The sequence below is a fragment of the Gregarina niphandrodes genome, assembly GCF_000223845.1.
Source record: "Gregarina niphandrodes unplaced genomic scaffold scaffold00109, whole genome shotgun sequence".
NCBI lineage: Eukaryota > Apicomplexa > Conoidasida > Eugregarinorida > Gregarinidae > Gregarina > Gregarina niphandrodes.
In genome coordinates, this window is record NW_011645874.1 from 4,105 (window position 1) to 4,923 (window position 819).

Below are 819 nucleotides of genomic sequence, written 5' to 3' on the forward strand. Positions count from 1 at the left end.
CGGAGCTTCGGTGGGTGATGCCTGACCCCCACGGGCCATCCATATTTACCTCACACGAACTCCGAAACACCCTCGCCCACTTGCTGACGCCAACATGCCTGCACAGTACAACTGCGGTCTCAGTCGTGAGCTTGGAGTTGTTCGTTATTAACGGAAAGAGGGACTCGAACCCTCAGCCTCTGCCTTAGGAGGGCAGCGCGCTATCCATTGCGCCATATCCGCGACGGGTCCCTTAAACTCAAGGTTGCTCATCCAGTATAGTATTCGAGGGGACTGATCTATGGTTTGGTGGGTGCTGAGGATAGCGCCAACCCTGCCGCAACGATTTACCTGAAGGATCCGATAAGGTATGGCATTCCCGTCACCGGCACGCACGGTGGGTACAGCAAGGCAATTGGTAATCGAACCGTCACTTAAAGTCATGACTCTTTGTTGTGGTCGGCGCCCACCCCACTTAACTACGGAGGCAATCATGTCGGTTGCCCGCACTATCTGCTCATCCTGGACTGTGATTGCAGATCAGGATTGTCAAGGGTTGTATCATGGATGACAATGGGTGGGCCCATTGACGGATAAGAGAATGACGTCAACAGACCGTTATCTGCACATACTCGTTGGCGATCAGGCCTTATGGATATCCACTACTCCCACCTAGACCATCCTCCCGGGGTAGTCGCAGACATTGTGGTCGGCGCTCACCCCAGTGGGCTACGGAGGCATCCTAATCGGTTGTTGGTGCTATCTCCCTGTCTGCGTGGGTCGGATCGGCAGCTCAGTCGGTGGAGCGCAAGACTTCCAGTATTGTAGTCGCGGGCAGGG

The 819-nt window shown here is 55.2% G+C and overlaps 1 non-coding gene across 1 annotated transcript; it reads right to left on the reverse strand.

Moving 5' to 3' along the window:
* Positions 1-149: 149 nt before the first annotated feature.
* On the reverse strand, positions 150-222 carry GNI_200970. The gene has a single exon. It is a non-coding gene; the product is annotated as a tRNA-Arg (tRNA).
* Between the last annotated feature and the right edge of the window lie 597 nt (positions 223-819).